We start from the raw sequence: 20,213 nt of genomic DNA on the forward strand, positions 1-20,213 counted from the left end.
TCCAATCCTTCCCCGCAGGGAGGCAGAACCGACTAGGTGGTTCTGCCCCAGACACCTGATGGACCCAGAGGGCTTTCAGAAGGCGCTTTGGATTATTCCAGATACCCTCGTCCACAGTTCGGCAGAGTATCTTGCTGAGGCCTGGAACAAGGTTGCAGGGGAGGCTCTTGACCAGATTGCGCTGTTGCGACCTCTCCACAGCATTAGACCCTGTAGAGGTCCATGGTTCAACAAGGAGCTCCATAAATTGAAATGCCAGAAGAGATGTCTAGAGAAGCGATGGAGGAAGAGTAAGTCCGAATCCGATCGAACACTTGTAAGACCTCATATTAAGACTTACAAAGTGGCGCTCAAGATGGCAAGATGTGCATATCATGCCACCTTGGTTGCATCAGCGGAATCCCGCCCAGACGCTCTGTTTAGAGTGACCAACTCCCTTCTTAACCAGGGGTAGCTGGGGAGCCCTTGCAGAGTAGTCCCGAGGACTTTAATACGTTTTTCGCTGATAAAATCGCTCGGATCCGGGTTGACCTCAACTCCGATTGGATAACAGAGTCGACTGACGAGTCAGTCAAGGTGACTGGGGCCCGTACTTGTCCATCTGTCTGGGAAGAGTTTGATCTGGTGAAACCTGATGAAGTGGACAAAGCCATTGGAGTTGTAAGTTCCATCACCTGTTTACTGGATCTGTGTTCCTCCTGGCTGGTCTTGGCCAGCAGGGAGGTAACACGGAGCTGGGTTCAGGAGATTGTCAATGCTTCTTTGGGCAGGGGGTCCTTTCTGGCTCCATACAAGGAGGCACTTGTGCGCCCCCTCCTCAAGAAGCCTTCCCTGGACCCAACCATTCTTAACAACAACTGTCCAGTCTCCAACCTTCCCTTTATGGGGAAGGTTGTTGAGAAGCTGGTGGCGCTCCAGCTCCAACGGTCCTTGGAAGAAGCCGATTATCTAGGCCCTCAGCAGTCAGGATTCAGGCCTGGCTACAGCACGGAAACTGCTTTGGCCACATTGATGAATGATCTCTGGCGGGCCCGGGACAGGGGTTTATCCTCTGTCCTGGTGCTTCTCAACCTCTCAGCGGCTTTCGATACCATCGACCATGGTATCCTTCTGCGCGGGCTGGAGAGGTTGGGAGTGGGAGGCACTATTCTTCAGTGGTTCTCCTCCTACCTCTCCGGTCGGTCGCAGTCGGTGTTAGTGGGTGGGTCAGAGGTCAACCCCTAGGCTTCTCCCTTGCGGGGTGCCTCAGGGGTCGGTCCTCTCCCCCTTGCTATTTAATATCTACATGAAAGCGCTGGGTGATATCATCCAAGAGCATGGGGTGAGGTATCATCAGTACGCGGATGATACCCAGTTTTACATCTCCACCCCATGTCCAGTCAACGAAGCAGTGGATGTGATGTGCCAGTGCCTGGAGGCTGTTAGGGTCTGGATGGGTGTCAACAGACTTAAACTCAACCCTGATAAGACGGAGTGGCTGTGGGTTTTGCCTCCCAAGGACAATTCCATCTGTCCATCCATTACCCTGGGGGGGGGAATTACTGACCCCCTCAAAGAAGGTCCGCAAATTTGGCGTCTTCCTCGATCCATAGCTCACATTAGAAAAACATCTTTCAGCTGTGGTTAGTGGGGCGTTTGCCTAGGTTCGCCTGTTGTACCAGTTGCGGCCCTATTTGGACCGAGAGTCACTGCTCACAATCACTCATGCCCTCATCACCTCGAGGCTCGACTACTGTAACGCTCTCTACATGGGGCTACCTTTGAAAAGTGTTCGGAAACTTCAGATTGTGCAGAATGCAGCTGCGAGAGCAATCATGAGCTTCCCTAGGTATGCCCATGTTACACCAACACTCCAAAGTCTGCATTGGTTGCCGATCAGTTTCTGGTCACAATTCAAAGTGTTGGTTATGACCTATAAAGCCCTTCATGGCATTGGACCAGAATACCTTTGGGACCACCTTCTGCCGCACAAATCCCAGCGACCAGTTAGGTCCCACAGAGTTGGCCTTCTCCAGGTCCCGTCGACTAAACAATGTTGTTTGGCGGAACCTAGGGGAAGAGCCTTCTCTGTGGCGGCCCCAACCCTCTGAAACCAGCTCCCACCTCTGTCGTCAGGCTTGGGGGAATTGAGATATCCCCTCCCCCTAGGTCTATATAATTTATGCATGGTAGGTTTGTGTGTATGTTTTGCTTTTTAATAAGGGGTTTTTAGTTACTTAAATATTAGATTTGTCATACATTGTTTTACTATTGTTGTGAGCCGCCCTGAGTCTGTGGAGAGGGGTGGCATACAAATCTAATAAATAAATAAATAAATTTCAACTGATTCTACCTTTAAGTACCCCTTGGGGCACAAGAACATCCTAGTTGATGCAATATTCATGGATGCAATATTCCAATTGTGATCTTACTAAGGCTTTGTAAAGTGATACTAATACTTCATGTAATCTTGATTCTATTTCTCTTGGATGCAGCCTACGATTGCATTGGATTTTTGGCTGCCATCAGAGACTCTTGGCTCATATTTAAGTAATTGTCCACTAGGACTCAAGACCCTTTTCACAGTTACTGGTATTTAGTCAGGTTTTGCTCAACCCGTATCTGTACAAATGGCTTTTCTTGCCTGTGTAAAATCTTACTTTTTATCCATAGGATTCAGTGTTCAAGTCTGTCAAGATCCTTCTATATCTTGAGCTTATCTTCTTGGGTATAAGCAGTTCAAATAAAAGCAGTTGAAGATTTGCAATCTCATGGATTGGAATGTAATTTGCTGATAGCAGATCTGAAAGATGAGCTGGACTTAGAAAATGCAAGTTGGCAAGAAGAGAAAAACTAAGAATAAGCTGAGAATAGGCGTTGGAAACTTACCTGAACACCTCTTCTCATATGCAGAGCTACCCTAACCAATCAGGACCAAGCCTTCAGTCTTAAAAAAGCTTGCTGGATCCGCCCCTTTCCCAGAATTCCTGAATCCGTAGACTTGGCTCCATGGTGGTGGCTCATATATACTTGATTCTCAGATTAAAGATAAAGATAAATAAAGGAATAGAGATTGTGGGGAGGGAGGTGACTGCTGTCCCTGTTCTGCGTATGAGAAGAGGTGTTCAGGTAAGTTTCTAATGCCTATTCTCCATACTGAGGAGCGGGGGCCAGTAGTCACACGGGACATACTCAATAGATGTGTCCCTTAGGGAGGGAAAGTTTAAAGGTTCAGAGAACTCTCCTGCCGAAGGCAGCATTCGCTGAGGCATAAGTGTCTATTTTGTAGTGGTGAATGAATGAATTTGGAGTGGACCAAGTGGCTACTTTGCAGACCTCTTTCAGAGGGGCTTAAGTTGCCCAAGCTGCTGATGTACCTGCGCTTCTGGTTGAATGAGTGGTGATGCCTCTGGGGATGGGCATGGAGGCTGATTTGTACGCCTTTGCAATGGTGCTCCTTATCCATCGCACAAGGATGGTTGACGAGACCTTTGAGCCTAATGACCTAGGGTGGTAGGCCATAAATAAGGCTTCCAATTTGCGAAAGGCTTTGGTTCGGTGAATGTAAACGTGCAGCACTCTGGTAATATCCAGGGTGTGCCATCTGATGCTGAGATGGTGATCTGGGTTAACACAGAAGGATGGCAATGTGATATCTTGAGACCTATGGAACAATGAACTGACCATAGGAAGGAAAGTAGGATCCAACTGAGAACCACCTTGTCTGGGTGGAATTGACATAGGTCCTGCCAGATGGACAGCGCTGCCAATTCAGATATTCATCTTGCAGACGTGATTGCTATGAGGAATGCTACCTTGCATGACAGATGGCGGAGAGGGGCTGATCTGAGCAGCTCATAGGGAATGTGAGTGAGAGATGACAGGACCCGAGGTAAGTCCCAGATGGGATATCTGTGGATGGTAGGAGGTCTAAGATTGCAGATTCCTTTTAACAGTTCTTGTATTTCAAGAAAATTGCGGAGTGGCACTCTGTGGGGTCCAGCGAGGCCCAAAGATAAGGCTGTGACCTATCTGCGAATGGTGTTAACTGAGAGGCCTTAGTGAAAACCTCTCATGAGGAAGGAGACTATTCAATGGATGGGAATGTAGATTGATGAGATGTTCTCCTGGAGGTATCACTCATGGAACTTCGTCCAGGTATGGTCATATATTCTGTTGGTGGAAGCTCTTTTAGACATTAAGAGGACCTCCATGGCGTCTGGATAATAGCCGCGTAGATCTAGGTCATGCCGGATAACCATCATACGGTTAGATGGAACCATTTTGGGTTCGGATGGTAAGAGGCGCCCTGCTGAAGCATATACCCGAAATGCGGAGTCGCCATGGGCCTCTACAGAGAGAGCTTGTAGATCCACGAACCAGGCATAGCGTGGCCAATGAGGGGCCACTACGATCACCTGAGCCCCTTCGAGGATGATCTTGTGGATCAAGTCCGGGATGATCGGAATTGAGGGGAAAGTGTAAAGCAGGCCAAGAAGTTCTCAGGTTGTTGACAGTTTCCACTCCCGGGGAGGGGAACCTGGAGAAGAAGGAGGGGAGTTGTGCATTGTCGGTAGTCGCAAATAGGTCTAGCGATGGGAGACCAAACTTGAGGCAGATCTGCTGAAATAGATCTGGGCAAAGCATCCGCTTCTCCGGGTCCAGAGCTCTGCGGGAGAGCCCATCTGCCTGGAGATTGCGGTCTCTTGAGATACGGTCCGCCATCAGAGACTGGAGATGTCTTTCTGCCCAGAGACCTAACCTCAAGGCTTCTTGCATTAGGGCCCTGGAACTGGTGCCCCCCTGGTGACAGATGTGGCTCTTTGTGGCCATGTTGTCCATCAGAATTAGGACATGTTGGTGTCTGATGTGGTGTCTGAAGTGTTTGAGGGCTAAAAAGACCGGTCTCAGTTCTAGCCAGTTGATCGGCCGGCTGGCCTCCTCTGATGACTATGTGCCCTGCGTTATCATACCTGTTGAGTGGGGCCCCAGCCAGTTAGGCTGGCATCTGTGATGATGATGAGTTGTTCTGGGATCCTGAAGAGGGACCCCTTGTCCAGGGCGGAGGAGAGCCACCATGATAGAGATCGAAAGACGGGCAGAGGAATGGTGATGATGCATGATGAGTTGCTGTTTCCCGACCTCTGAAGCCATTGGAGGTCTCTAGCATGAAGGCGTGCCCAAGGGGTGATGCCTATGCATGAGACCATCTTCCCTAAGAGGGAAGACATGTGGCAATAGATGCTCTCATTTGCGATTTTACTTGAGAGGTTAGTTCCCTGATACTGGACTGTCTCTCTAGGGAAAGGAATACCCTTGAATAGACAGTCTATGATAGCTTCCAAATGCTATAAGATATTAGAAGGGACCAGATGGCTCTTGGCTATATTAATTGAAAAACCATGATCCTGCAGGACTGTCATAGTGGTGTGGAAATCTGCCAGGGTGCTCTCTTTGGATGGGCCATGAATTAAAATGTTGTCCAAGTAGCATTGGATGTGGCCCGGAATAGATCGGATGTGAGCAGCTCGGACCTCTAGGAGTTTGGTGAAAACCCTGGGAGCTGAGGACAGACCAAAGGGTATAGCCCTATACTGATAATGTCTACCCTGGAAGGTAAATCTGAGGAATTGTCTGTGACCCTTAAGGATGGGGATGTGTAGATATGCTTTTGTGAAGTCTAGGGAGGCCATGAAATCCCCTGGGTGGATGGAAGCCAGAATAGAGGAAAGGGAATGCATTTTAAATTTCCTGTACCTGATATAATTATTTAAGTGTTTCAGGTCCATGACCGCTCTCCATCCTCCTGATGTCTTAGGGACCATGAAGAGGATGGAGTAGAAGCCAAGCCCTCTCTGGGAAGAGGGGACTGGTTGAATGGCTCTGATGTTCAAGAGATGAAGGATAGCTTCCTCCATCAGGAGTTTAGCCTTGGTAGACCTGGGGGCTGGACAGGAAATGAAATGTTTCGGGGGAGAGAAAGGAATTCTAATTGCAGGCCCCACTGGATGGTTGATAAGACTCAGGTGTCCTTACTGGACTGGCACCAGGCCGAGGAAAACCAAGCCAGGTGCCCCCCTTATGGGGATATTAACAGCTTTATCATTTTGGAGGATTTTGAGGTTGAGGATCCTCTCTGACTGTGGGACCCTCTGCCCCTGGGGTTTCTATCCGATTGGTTTCGGAAGTGGGAAGAGTATTGACTTGGAGACCTTTGAAAGGTGAAACCCTGGTCTTGTTAGTGAAAAGGCTACCGAAAGGACTGCTGGGTTTTGTCTTCTTGGTGGTAGGTCCTAGGACCTTCTTCTTGTCCGTAGTCTCCATGAGAAGTGGATCAAGCAGGTCTCTGAAGAGATCCTTGTGCTTGAGGGGCCCCATTGCTAGGTGCCATTTCTGTCTGACTCATGCCTGTCATGGGTGAAGCCAGAGGAGTCTCCTGGCCACTGTGAATGCAGCCACTGATTTGGCTGCGAACCTGGAGGCCTGGAGCGTGGCATCTGCCACGTATTCAGCTGCTGTGAAAATTTTGTTCAGGTCTTGTTGCCCCGTAAGTCATCCGGAGGAATGTGATGTTGAATCTGTTGTAGCCATAGGAACATGGCTCTGGTGAAGGATGCAGCTGTAGTTGACTTGATGGACCAAGAGTCAGCGAGGAAGCTTTTCTTTAACATCTGTTCAAGACATTTTTCTTCTGGTTTTAGGACTTTGTCTGCTTCGCCTGGCATGGCTGCTACTGAGTGGAGGATCTTGATGGGCTCGTCTGCTTTGGGGAACAGGAGAAGTTCCTCATAGGTAGATGAGACTTTGTAAAATTTCTTGTTCCTGGAGGAGGGATTGGGTCCTGATGTGGGAGAAGACTACTGCTTGAGTAGAACCTCTCTAAATAATTAAGGCATTAGAATGACATCCGTGTCCTCCTGCTCCTCCATGAAGAAGTGGCAGTTCTCTTCTTGAGGAATGGATGTGGATTGGCAGGCTGATCTTGAGAGGTCAAGCCAGTAGCCACTCTAGTCTTGTGTAATAAGGACTTAAATAAGTGAGGAGGAAAAATGGTTGAGGAGGCTGGTGATTTAGTTTGGGTCTCCTCATCCTCCGAAAAGCCATGGAAGGGATCCTCCCTGGCATCCTCCCAGTCTTCATCCTCATCATTATCATCTTGTGAGGAAGAAGAATCAGAAATCTGAGCTGAAAGTCTGCTGGTGGAGAGAGCATTCAAAGGTCTGGTTCTGTGAGGCTGAGAGAGAGAGGTAGATGGTGTATTGAGAGCCATAAATCTGGCATCAATGGCTTGAGACAAGACATAAAGCATAGTCTGAAAATTAGGAGGCAGGTTAGGAAGAGACTGAGAAAAACCTGGGTTTACCCCTGGGAGCCTGGACTAGGCCTGGCACTGGAGGGGTTCCCTGATTAGTCTCCATTCCTATGGACCCTGAACCCCAGAGATCTGACTTGTCTAGAGTTAGGCTTGTCTAGAGTTAAATCCTGGTCACCTGGGTTAGGCAGATCTGGGGGATCTGTGGAAACAGGTGGACTGAAATGGACTTGAACTTGTACTCAAGGTGTTTAGCAGATTGCTCATGCAGTCTTTATAAGGTCTTGCCTCTGTGTTTTTCCACTCTAGTGGGCCTGGAAGTTGTGCTTTCTGCCAGTAGAGAAGTAGAGGCCTGGGGAATGGGTTATATTTCATCCCCTGAAGGCCTGGATTCCCATTGGGATTTTTTGCCAGTAGGATTCCTCTTGGGGATTCTAGCAGCCATGGCCTGAAACAATAACTAGGCCTGTAGGCAGAGCCAAATTAAGGAGAAAGGCTAGAAAGTACCCCAGATGGACCAAGCCTGGGGCTTCTTCTACCCTGAAACTATATGGAGCGACTCCAAATCCGAGTTAGAGGATGCAAAAAAGGCTAAGTCTTGGTGGTATAAGACTGTTAATCAACATGTGAGGAGAGGCCTAGTGGAGTGAGCGGGAGACTGAAACTTTCACAGCATGCTCAAGGCCTGTGGTGGGCTTTTCGGCACCAAGCGCTTAGCTGGTGCAATTTATTACTGGTGCTAGACTTTCCGATTAGAAAGGTAAAGCCTAGGAGACTGAAACAAGTGACTTGTTCTCTTGTCCCACTACTCAAAGGGCCAGACAGTTTCTAAATTTAGTTAGAAAACAACCTGCAGCAGTGCAAGCAAAGTGGCCAGTGGCTGGCTGCAAAAAGGTTCCCGCGCCGCTGATTCTCTGAGGCTGGAGCTGAGCTCCAAACTTTTAAATTGTAAATCCCCTGGGGATAGAGGAGGGGGAGGGAGCAATTAAATGAAACTTATGTGATTAAGTGATTTGCTTTGCAAGTAAAGAGGATCAGAAAATGAGAGGGAAGATGTTGAAGCTACAAGAGAAGTGAGCCACCACATGTTCTGTCAGTAGGAGGACCGAGCGAATTACGGGGAAGGGGCAATCCAGCAAGATTTTCTAAGATTGAAAGCTCGGCCCTGATTGGTTAGGACAGCGAGCATGCCCATGTGACTGCTGGTCCCTGCTCCTCAGTATGGAGAAAGATTTGGATTTTAAAGACTCAAAGTTGATAGTATAGATCAGTTATGAACTCAGATTTTCAACACAATGGAAGGACATTCAAGAATGGATTTATAATTCCCAATGGGAAAACAAATGTTAAGAGATGCTATATTACAATTTACAAGAAACTTTTTTTTACAACAAATGCTTTGGAGATATACACAACAGGAACTTGTGCCTTCGGGGAATAAAATCCAATTGTTAGGAAAGTTCCGAATTACCATCCTAAGGAAAGGACCGTTGAACTTACCTGAACAGTCTTCTCGATGCACTGCAAGGAGAGTCCAAGATGGGTTATTCTTCAGCCTGATTGGCTGGGACTGAGTTTAATTTAAATATTAGTCAGGCACCGCCCCCCTTAGCCCTCCAGTCTAATATGTACGAAGGAGCAGTAATGTAAAGCAAACTTTTTATTGAACCATGAGATGCAAACAAACTTCAACAAGAACCTTAACGAAACTGTGACCCTGGTCCCAAAGCCGGGCGGGTTTGGACTCTCCTTGCAGTGCATCGAGAAGACCGTTCAGGTAAGTTCAACGGTCCTTCTCCAATGCACTTGCAAGGAGAGTCCAAGATGGGATATGCCCAAGTTATAGTCAAAGGGGGGGAGAAGGCTGGACCAAGGGCGCTGAGAAGGAGCACACCCCTTGCAGAACCCTCCTCCCAAACGCTGCTTCCGAGGAAGCAAATGAGTCAATCCGATAGTATTTTATAAATATGGACGGAGCCGCCCAAGTGGCTGCCCAACAGATGTCCTCCAGTGATGCCTGTGTCCTCCAGACCGAAGACATGGCCGCACTTCAGGTAGAGTGTCCTGTTATCCCCTGTGGAATAGAGGTGTTCTTAGCCTTGTACGCCTCGGAGATGCATTCACGCAACCAGCGGCTGATCGTCTGAGAAGAGACCTTTTTTCCCATGGCTCTACTTGAGAATGACACAAACAGAGCTTCAGACGCTCTGAACGTTTGAGTTCTGTGTATATAGATTTTCAACGCACGTCTAACGTCCAGTTTATGCCACCTCAGTTCAGAAGGGTGGCTCCCGTGAGTGCAGAAGTCCGGTACCACAATGTCCTGGGTCCTATGAAAGGTGGAATTCACCTTTGGGACAAATACCGGGTCCAATCTCAGTACCACCCTGTCCGGATAAAAACGACAGAGGTCCTGCCTCGTTGATAATGCTGAGATTTCAGAGACTCTCCTGGCAGAGGTAATGGCCACCAGGAAGGCAGTTTTAATGGACAGGAACCTGAGGGAAATCTGACGTAGAGGTTCAAAGGGGGGGCCTGTCAAGGCGTGCAACACCAGTGACAGATCCCAGGATGGAAAACGGTGAACCGTGGGTGGCTTTATGTTTGCGGCCCCTCGAAGGAAGTCCCTGATCCAGGGATGCCTTGTGAGGGGACGGTAGTAATCCTTGACTAGGATAGTTGACAAGGCTGCTATGTGGCGTCGAAGAGTGTTTGGAGCCAGGCCCTTCTCCAGACCAGCTTGTAAAAATGAAAGTACCATTAGAGGCGAAGCTCCCTGTGGATCCACCTCTCTTCGCTTACAAAAAACACAGAACGCCACCCAAGTGGCTTGGTAGACACGTCTGGTAGAAGGTCTGTGGGCCGCCTGCATGGTGTCTATGACCGCATCTGGCACAAGCTGGTTCTTCAGATGGTCCCGCTCAAGTGCCATACGGTCAGCTGCCACCAGTGAGGTTCTGGATGGCTCATTGCCCCCTGCGTGAGGAGTATTCGATGGTCCGGAATCCTCCAGTAGGGAGATATCGAGAGTTCTCTCAGATCAGCAAACCAGATGCGTCGTGGCCAATACGGAGCCAGTAGGAGAACCTCTGCTCGCTCCTCCAATATCTTTTGAATCACCTTCGGTATTAGTGGGACTGGTGGAAAGGCGTAAAGCAGGCCTGATGGCCACCGTTGACGCAGAACATTCACTCCCTCCACCCCGGGAGAGGGAAAGCGGGAGAGGAAGCGGGGGAGCTGGGTGTTGTGGCAGGTCGCAAACAGATCCAGTATCGGCTTGCCGAACCTCCTGACAATCTCCTGGAAGATCGTGGGGTCCAGGCGCCACTCCCCAGGATCCAGAGTCTCCCGACTCAGCCAGTCCGCGCATACATTGTCCACACCCGAGATATGTTCTGCTGACAGTGAGGCTAAATTGGCCTCCGCCCACCTTAATAGGGACTCCGACTCTGCCATGAGCCGCCGTGATCGTGTTCCCCCTTGCCTGTTGATATGGGCACGTGTAGAGACATTGTCTGTGAGGATAAGGACATGATGTCCTCGTACCCAGGGGGCGAAGCTCCGGAGGGCCAGCGAGACCGCCTTCAGCTCTAAGAAGTTGATGTTGCAATCTTGCAAGTCCTGATTCTCCCATAGGCCCTGAGCCATCTGAGAGGCAATGTGGGCCCCCCATCCCGTTAAACTGGCGTCCGTCGTTACCGTGAGATGGTTTCTTGGCAGGTAGGAGGAGCCCTTCTCCAACGCTGGGGAAGTCCACCAGCGAAGGGAACTGCGAACTCCATTGGTGAGAAACACTTTCCTGTGGAGGTGGCTTGATTTTGTCCGTTGAAAAGGAAGCAGGAACCACTGAAGCGGTCTCAAGTGATGTCTTGCCCATGGTAAGATGTCGATACAGGAAACCAGAGTCCCCAAGACCTTCGACAGGAAGGAAAGCCTTGGGAAACTCTGACTGTCCAGATCTCGCAAGAGCCTCCTGATAGAGGACCGTCTCTCTGGGGAGAGGAAGACCATACCCAAGGTGGTATCTATGGTGGTTCCCAAGTGAGCCAGACGTGTCGTGGGTGTCAAATGGCTCTTGTCCCAATTCACTGTGAACCCATGGCTTTCGAGAGTCTGAATGGTCAAGTGTAGATCTCGATACACCTGGTCCCTTGTCCTTGCCAGTATAATGATGTCGTCTAGGTACGCCATGAGGCGTACCGATTGCTGTCTCAAAGAAGCTGTGAGAACGTCCAAAAGCTTTGTGAACGTTCTCGGAGCTGAGGAAAATCCGAAAGGCATTGCTCTGTATTGAAAGTGGGTCCCCCCCAGACTGATCCGAAGGAACTGTCTGTGCGGTGGAAAGATGGGGACGTGGAGGTAAGCCTCCTTGAGGTCTATGGAGGTTAGGAAGTCTTTGTGCCTTATGGATGCGAGGATGGACCTGAGCGAGTGCATCTTGAACCTCCTGTACTTGACGTAGAGGTTCAATTGGTGTAGGTTCAAGATAAGTCTGACCCCACCGGAGGCCTTTGGGACAAGGAAGATCATGGAGTAAAACCCCTTGCCTCGTTCCTCCGGTGGAACTTCTTCTATGGCCCCTATCTCTCGGAGATGAGAGACTTCTCGGTAAAGAAGGGTTCGCTTCTGAGCGTCTGAGGGAATCCGACATAGAACGAAATGATGAGGAGGGGGGGCAAAGGAACTCGATCCTTAGACCCTGGGCCACGGTGGCCGCCGCCCAAGCGTCTGAAGACGTAATGGCCCAGGGGTCCGCGAAATGGGCCAGTCTGCCACCCAATGGGACGGTGATAATGGAGTCATTTGTTCTTCCTGAAGCCTCTGTTAGCTCCTCTGAAGGGGCGGCGTCCCTGGTATGACTTGGTGTGGTCCTGTTGAGATGACCTGTCCGACCGAAAGGACCCTTGTCCAAAGGAGCCCTGGAAGTAAGGCCTCGACGCTTGGGTGGTGCTCGAGGAGGGCTCTGTACGAAAGGGCTGACGCCTTTGATAAGGGGTAAATTGTCTGTCCTATCTTTTGGACCTGGGCATGACTTTCTTTTTGTCTTTGTCGTCGATTAAGACGTCATCAAGGACCTCCCCAAAGAGCTTGTTGCCCTTAAGCACCATTTGAAGCTAAACACCATTTAGACTTGACGTCCGCCTGCCAGTTGCGGAGCCAAATCAAACGGTGGGATGACACTGACGGGGCCATGGCCCTGGCGGCGAACTTGGCAGCATTGGCTGTAGCGTCTGCCGAGAATTCGGTGGCTGCCAGGAGTTTATTAAGATCCTGGCAGAGGCATCCGTCCTCAGGATCGACCCTTGACTGGATCTCCTTAATCCAGAGAATAGTGGCCCTGTTAAAAAATGAGGCCGCAGAGGCGGCCCGTATGGCCCAGGCCGCCATCTGGTGAGTTTTGCGAACAATGTTCTCGGCCCTCTTATCTTCGGCCTTTAGGCCCTCCTGAGACTCAGAAGGGACCAGGGCATTAGAGACTAGACTGGTAACCGGTTTGTCCACCGTCGGGAAGGCCAAAAGGTCTTCCATTTGCTGGTCGAAGGCGTAGAACTTACGGTCCAGGTTGGAGGGGCCCTGTGCTGCTGCCGGGTTCTCCCAAGGGCGCTGAACAGTTTCCAAAAACAGATGCGAGGAAGGGATGTTCACGGTCTCTTGTTTTGGAAGGACAAACAGTCCCCCCGTAGCCTGGGTTGAAGCAGCTGCCTCCGGTTGTCCGCCCTCACCCGCTTGTTCTATAGTCAGTTTTGCCTTGTTGAGCAAGACCTTGAACAGTGAGGACTTAAAGAGACCTGCAAAGACAGGTTGTTCCGGTGGTTGTTCATCCCCCGACAGGTCATCCCCTTGATCGCTGTAATCCTCCCTCGAAGAATCTTCCTCCTCCATAGTGTCGGTTACGGAGTGTGAGGCTGGAGCCGTCCAGGGGTCCCTGAATCTGCGTGGAGGTTGTCCCACAGGTGCCTGATGCTGATGTGCCCCAGTTTCAACTCCCTGGGAGTATGCATTCACGATCAAGTTCTGGGGCATGCTGTGCCAGGCATCCTGGGAGCTGCACAGTCCTGCTGCCGTTGGTGTGAAGGTGGAAGACTGCGCAGGGCCATATTGAGGAGGTGCATAGGTCTGAGAAGGCAACATGCCAGGCCACATGTAGGGTTGTCTCCCCAAGTTGAATACCTCTGGGGGAGTAGGCTGGGAAGGGCGTTCAGGTGACCAGTCCCTTTCTGAAGCCGAGCCTGCTACCCCTGGTGCAATCATGGGGGAGGCTGGTAGAGGTGTGGGGCCAAAAGACCTGGCTGACAGCGAGGCTTGTTTCTGCGAGGCCTCCAACTGCTTTTCAAGGGCCTTTATTCGTTTCTCAGCCTCCCTGAGCGAGGCACCTTGGGAGGATTTTGCCCTCTGGCTCTTTTCCTTAGGGGTACTAGGCCTAGGAATGGCGGTGTCCTCCTCCCCTGCATGGGCTGACGTTTCTGCCATAATTCCCTCTTACACACACTCACGGTCTGAGACAAAAAGGGGGTACAGGAGCCAGCAGGAGCCTCTCAACTCAATGCTCCAGGAATGACGAAGTACAAATTAACGGTTATCAACCCTAGCCCTTATTGCGCCTGCGTGTCACCAGGGCAGAATAGGGCTCGTGATTGAAAAGGTCACTGGCAGAGCCCTGACGTTCCGGTGAGCCAATTGGCCGTGCCCAAAGCAATGCCTCCGGTTGTCATGATGACCGCCTGAGCTACCGCCCAGTAGCTGCGGCCCCGGCTTGACTGCCGAACTGGCCGTCCTATCGAGGAGGCTGGCGGGAGCTCCTCCTCCTTCCCTGCCTACCGCCAACACCAGGCCTGGTGTTGCCATGGCGACCGCTTATGCTACTGCCGAGTAGCTGCGGTCCTGGCGCGGAGGCTTCATGAAAACGGGTGGGAACTTCTCCTCCTTTCCCGCCTGACTGCCTCCCCCAAGATGGTGGCGCCCTGCGCCGGTGATCCTTCTCCTCAGGTAGTCCTACAATTGTGGGCTTTTGACACTGGCGGCGCGGCGGGGGGGGGGGCGCGAACGCCCCGGGGGCTTCTTGAGGCTTCCTGCTCACATGATCTTGTTGCAGCATATCTGTCATGGAGGGCAGGTCCCCCATGGCGTCAGCCAACCACCTTTCCACCGGGCGCTACCGCGGAGGTCAGCAACCCGGGCGCTCCTCTCGGGACCCGTGCGTGGGACCCCCAACCAGAGGAGCTGCAGCCTAGTGGGTTAAACCCGTGGAGGGTATTAACCCACACTGCCAAGGATGAAGCCGCCCCCTGTCGTGCCTGAAAGAAAGGAGAAAAACATTAGTAAATTTATTAAATTAACCAAACTTCTAAAAAGTGCCCTATTAAACCTTAAGTTTAACAAGAGAGAAAAACTCTAAGTCCCATTACTGTGACTGAGTTTTTTAGACTGGAGGGCTAAGGGGGGCGGTGCCTGACTAATATTTAAATTAAACTCAGTCCCAGCCAATCAGGCTGAAGAATAACCCATCTTGGACTCTCCTTGCAAGTGCATTGGAGAAAGACTAACTATTAAGAATCAACTGAGGCTCTTTGATCCTGGATGGACCAGAAACAATGACTGTGGTAATTTATAGCAGACCAGAAACCGTTGTGGACAGTTTTTATGTGAAATACTACTGTATTTCTATTTATTAATAGACTGTTAACAGGCAGTTTTAAAGTTTAATTTAGTTGTTGGTTTTACCTATTAATTATGTTTCCATATAGTAGATGGAGATCAGGCTACTTGGATTGGGTAAATATTGTTCTAGAAATTTATAAATTGTGTGTCTGTTTTGCAAAGGAGGCAGCATATAACCTTGAGGTATATTTATCAGTATTCAATTAGGGGGAACAATTTGTGTATATGTCTGCTTTGTTTTTTTTAATTTTATGCACTCTTTTTCTGTAGTCTTGTTCAGTTGTGTTTTTATTTGTATAATTTTTTTGAATTTGTATTTTAATGTTTTAAATAAAAATACAAAACTGTAAAAATATTTCTAGGTAAGCCTAATTAACCAAAATGATTGGCAAAAAACCCTAAAAGTCCCAACAGTATGCTACAGATTGTTAAATACTATACATCCACAATGGCATATATGGGATATATATGGCATGCATAGCCATATCAGAGGGCACGCGACACTTTGCCAGGTTTCAGCTCCAGTGCGCATGCACGATGCCCAGCTGATTTTCGGCCTTGAAAAAGGCCTTTCGTTCTGTGGACCTTTCAGGGAAGCTTCCCTGAATCTCCGGAGGCAAAAAAAATTGCCCAACAAACAAACCGGAAGTTCGGAAAAAGGCACTTCTGGTTTGTTGTTGTTATCTTCCTTAGCAGCCAGGATTGGTAACACCGCCGCTCCCGATCTGGCTTTCCACTCCAAGATAGCTTCTCCTGCAATAGAGCAGCTGCCAGGCAGAAGGGGCACAGCTGCTGCAGCTTCAGCCCTTGTGCCCCTTCTGCCGGCAGGCACTATATTGCAGCAGTGCCTATCTTGGAGTGAAAAGCCAGATTGGGAGCAGTGTCCGAAATCTCTGTGCCCCGCGTGCTGCCAATCCCGGTGGAATTGGCCTGCAGCGCCAAGCATCCCCGACCCCCACTTGCCCACGGCAGACGCACTATGGCTGTGAGTCAGCTGAGGGCAGGGGTCACAAACCAGGCAGGCAGTAGCTTGCTTGGGGTTGCAGCCGATTCCACTGAGATTGGCGGGGCACAGAGGTTTCAGCTGCTGCTCTAAATCTGTCTTTCCATGCCAAAAGAGCCGCTGCTGCAACTTCAGCTTCCCCTGGCTTCTCCCCTTGTTAGCTCTGGGGACCATACCCACCCCTGCCCCCACACGCCATCCCCGCGGTCCCCCCAGGAGGAAGCGGAGACAGAGAAAAAAAGAGGCAAAGAGAGAAAGAGGCGGAGGCAGAGAGACGAGAGGTAAAGAGAAGGGGGGAGTGAGAGGGGGAGGGAATGAGAGAGAGAAAAGGAGAAAGAGGAAAATGAGAAAATGATGGAGGGAAAGAACGAGGGAGAGGAAAAAGAAACGGATCAGAGAGAGAGAAGGGGAGAGAAGGAAAAAGAGAGGGAGAGGGCAGAGAAAAACAGAAATGAAAGGGAGCTGAGGACCCGGTGTGTGTGTGTGTGTGAGAGAGAGAGAGGTGGGGGAGAAGAGAGTAGCACATGCACACCACACACACACACACCATACAGACGAGCCAGTTGGGAGGCTTTGCTTTTGCCTCAGCCGCCCTGAGCGGTGAGAGCAGAGGCAGAGCAGGACCAGTGGGCCCTTCTCAGCTTGGCTGACTCACCGAGGGCTGCCTGTGCTTTTCCTCCTCCCACTCCCCCACCCCACTCCTTTATTTTATTTATTTTAAAGTTGCTTGTTTCCTTTGACCCAATGGGCTCGCCATTGCCAAATGTTTTTCCCATCCCATAAAGTCACCAGGATGTTCCCTTCTTTCTATGGGACAGGACCCTGAACGACCCCCCTCAGCCAGCCGTTCGGCCTGTCTGTAATGCATGAGCGTGATACCCTGCACCACCCCTTTGCTGAGGGCTCAACTAGATGCACTAGGTCGGAGCTTTTACAGATCGCAAATCGTCCCTTCTTCTGATTGGTGCCATGCTTGGGGGGAAGGCGGGTTGTTGACCTGAGGAAGTGAGAAAGTTGATGGGTTTGGGCTGATTTGAGAGAAAGAACAAACAAATAAGAGAGAGAAGGGGAGAGAAGGAAAAAGAGAGGGAGAGGAAAGAGAAAAACAGAAATTAAAGGGAGAGAGTGAGAGAGAGATGAGAGCAAAAAGGGAAGAAAAAGAGAGAAATGAGAAAATGATGGAGGCAGAGAATGAAGGGAAAGAGAGAAAAACAAAAGAAAGAGAGAAGTGACTCTTAAATCATATGATAAAAAGCATCCAAAGAAGAAGAAGAGAGAGAAAAAAACAGCCCTCATCTGTTTTTGGAAATGGTTCAAGAGTGAATACACATACATACACACAAATGCACACAGACACACACAAATGGGGGGGGGAGGAGACAGGGATGGGAAAAAAAGAAAGGGAAAGTGAGAGGGGGAGGGAATAAGACAGAGAAAGAGAGAAATGAGGGAAAGATTGAGAGAGAGAGAAAGAGAATGAGAGAGAGAGAGAAAAGGGAAACAAATGAGAGAGAGCAGAGAGAGAAAAACAAATGAAAATGAGAGAAATGAGAGTAAAAAGAGAGGGAGAAGGGGGAGAGAGAGGGAGAGGTACAAGAAATGAGAGACCTGGAGGGAGAGAATGAGAGAGAGGGAAAAGAGAGAGGGAGAAGTGGAGAGAAAGAAAGAAGTGAAGAGGAAGGAAGGAGGGAGGAAAGGAATGAAGCAATGAAGGAACACTGGGAGCCACAAAATTCACCCACTTGTGGCTGGAGAGGTTCATGTGACTGGGTGGGAGAGATGTTGGCCATGCCCATTCAGGTTCTGGGCTCCCGGTGTTTTCTTTACTGTGGGAAAGGATGGGTCCCAAAGGCTCTTAAGGTTGCAGAGACCTCCAAGGTCCCTTCCAGCTCTTACTACTAGTGGAGTCCTATAGCTGCGGCTAGTTGTGCATTTCCTAAGCAGAAGCCAAGGCTACCTTTAAGGATAATGAAGATGTTAAGCTCATCCTCTAGCCCCGTGATGGTGAACCTACGGCACCCAGTTTTCACAAAAACTGGGGTGTTTGTGCCTTACCCGCGCCCTCAGAAGCACTCTGAGATCTCCTAAACCCTCTGTGTGTCCCATTTTTTTTGCAAAAATGGGCCTGTTTTTCACCCAGAGGGTTTGAGAGGCCTGCAAAGTGCTCGGGAGGGGGGGGGGGCAGGGGGGACAAAAGTTTTCTTCTTGCTTACCTCTTCGCAACCTTGGTGTCTCTTATAGTCTGAAAAATACGGTAATTTGCCCTATTGGCACTCAGAGATAAATATGTGGGTGTTTTGTTGCAGTTTGGGCACTCGGTCTCAAAAAGGTTTGCCATCACTGCTATATGTACAAGATAATTGCTATAATTGGTGTGCCTTGAGATAGTTTTTAAAAGTGCAAGTTTTTTAAGACACTTTTTATTTTTAAATCAACACACTAAATCTCTCTGAAAGTATCAAAGATAAAATTTTCTGTGATAATTTCATTCCAATTTGACTCTCATAATATGTTTGGATGAAATTCATCTTGGTTCCTTTGATTTCTTTTTCCATTTATGGTAACTAAAAATGTAACATAATTTACTGAAACAACAATCTCCAAAAGCAATGCCATTATCCCCATTCTCCTCTCGGCCTCCCCATCATTTGGTTCCCCCATCACTGCACTTTAGATTGCCACATAAAAGTCAGTGACCAACACATCATAACACATTAGCTAACAATGGAAACATTTATTGACATCACATCATGGGTAAAATAATTTTACCAGAACATAGCTGAGAATAAAAATTAGCATATGGAATAAGCCCCCAAAGAAGGGAAATAATGACACAATGGAAGGAAAATTAACACTACTCCTTGAATGTCTCATATTTTTATTGATAACTAACTGCAAGCAGTTTGAAGCATAGGATCCAAAACTGTACCTAGCAAAGTCTCACTGGTTAAGAATATTTCCCAAATGCTACACAGCTTGCAAACTGTATATCACTTTTCTATTCTGCCATGTTCTCTGTCATAGATCAAAATGTTTTTAAACAGATGGCTTTCCTTGCTTTGAATTCCAGTAGCAGTAATTTGCATGTGATCATAATCTAATCCCTCAGCAAAGATTCCCCATGCTATTCTTAGCTATAGAGTGAATTTCACTTCTGCATGCAAAATATCCATGACCTGTGTCACTCTGTTAAAATTGTTCAATTTTACTATTGTATCTTCAAATGTACTAAGGCTCTAGTGGCATCAAATTTCTACAGAAGAAATAAATGCTTTTATTGATTCAGATCAATGATATCTGAATGGAAGTATGACTGGAAAATGGGATTCATAAACAAACCCAGCTCTAGGACTTTAACACCAGTTTTATAGTAATAAACATGAAACATAAGAACTGAATACATCCTAATGCAAGGTTCGACAAACCCAGGCGCCTGGTCGCCAGTGGCGCCTAGAAAATGTTGTCTGGCGCCTAGAAGGGCGCTGCGGTGCCTCTGACCTCTCCGCTCCTGCCCGATGCCGCGGTTTCTGGCGCTCTCCTGCTGGGTCCCAAAGAAGGCAGGCAGGAAGGAGACCTCCATTCTTCGCGCCTTTTTCCCGCCTTCCTTCTTTGGGGCCCAGCAGGAGAGTGCCAGAAATCGCGGCATCGAGCAGGAACCGGGAGGTCGGAGGCACCGGCACGGCAGCGCCCGCCCTGCTGAAGGTCGGAGGCACCGGCACGGCAAGTGTCCTTTGGTTGCCCGGCGGGAGGGCACTGGCGGTGGGAGCGAAGGATTTATACTCCTGGCGGTGGGAGCGGGGGGGGGGGGCCGCGGCTGCAGCGGCACAGGCAGTCGCGGGGAGATGGCGGGGGGAGGGGGGGCGGCTAAAGCGGCCCCGGGCACCGTTCCCTGTACGCTTTTCCAGGGGCGCGCAGGGAGCCGCGGCCACCCGCCCGCCTACCGGATTTCCCTCCGCGCGGCTGGGGAGGTGGATTCGCCGCCCCCGCCAGCCCGATCTCCCTCCAGTGGCTGGTGACGTAGTTCTACCGCCCTCGCCAGCCTGATCTCCCTCCGTGGGGGGGTGGGGGGCGACGAACCGACGACCGGGGGCTGTCCGTCCGTGTTGGGTGGTGCAGGGCAGGCACAGGCAGCCCCAGGGGAGAACAAGGGAGGGAGAGAAAGGAAAGAGAGAGTAAGGGAGGGAGAGAAAATTGAATGAAGGAGGGAGAGAAAGAAAGAGTAAGAAGCAGAAAGGATAGAGAAAAAGGAAGAGAAAGGGA

General features: G+C 49.7%; 1 protein-coding gene across 9 annotated transcripts in view; it reads right to left on the minus strand.

Moving 5' to 3' along the window:
• PCDH1 (protocadherin 1) overlaps positions 1–20,213 on the minus strand; it is a 434,444-nt gene that overhangs the window by 145,540 nt on the left and 268,691 nt on the right. Inside the window, exon 5 of one of the 9 annotated variants that reach the window (XR_011558642.1) lies at positions 18,673–19,357. The exons of the other annotated variants lie outside the window; for them this stretch is intronic. The gene's annotated coding sequence lies outside the window, so the exon portion shown is untranslated. Of the gene's footprint in view, positions 1–18,672; positions 19,358–20,213 lie in introns of those variants that run through there. 9 annotated transcript variants of the gene reach the window in all.

The sequence above is a fragment of the Erythrolamprus reginae genome, chromosome 3 (genome assembly GCF_031021105.1).
Source record: "Erythrolamprus reginae isolate rEryReg1 chromosome 3, rEryReg1.hap1, whole genome shotgun sequence".
Classification (NCBI taxonomy): Eukaryota; Metazoa; Chordata; class Lepidosauria; order Squamata; family Dipsadidae; genus Erythrolamprus; species Erythrolamprus reginae.